Source organism: Arachis ipaensis, chromosome B01 (genome assembly GCF_000816755.2).
Source record: "Arachis ipaensis cultivar K30076 chromosome B01, Araip1.1, whole genome shotgun sequence".
Lineage (NCBI taxonomy): Eukaryota > Viridiplantae > Streptophyta > Magnoliopsida > Fabales > Fabaceae > Arachis > Arachis ipaensis.
Genome location: NC_029785.2, coordinates 61,582,569 through 61,583,073, shown reverse-complemented (window position 1 = coordinate 61,583,073; position 505 = coordinate 61,582,569).

Here is a 505-nt window from a genome sequence, read left to right as displayed (position 1 = left end):
TACATGATACATGATTATAAAATAATTAAGTAACCATAATATTTCAAAAGGTTGTTAATTATTAATATGGAGCTAATTTTTTATTTTTATTGGTAATAATGAAATTTAAATTTTAAATCTTTACCTATATTTTTACAAATTTTAAAGAGGTTTACTTATATTTTTACAAAAAATTTCAATTGTTTAAGTTGTGGTCGTCCCCTTCAAAATTTTTTTTGAAGTTTATTTTCTTAGAATTAAGTCTAATTTTATTCAAAAAATATTATTGAGTTAAAATAAAATGAGAGAATAATATTTTTAACTTAACGTAGTATTTTGTGTAGAATTTATTGTTTGAATTCTTCAATAAAATTGTAGACAATAATAGATTTGAAGTGTTGAAAAATACTATTACACTAGTCAAATGACTATTTTTGGAGTTCGAAGATTTGAGAGCAGAAGGAAATACTTAAACTTGCAAGATGATCAAAATTTAAAATAAAAATTGAGAATTTGAAGATATATG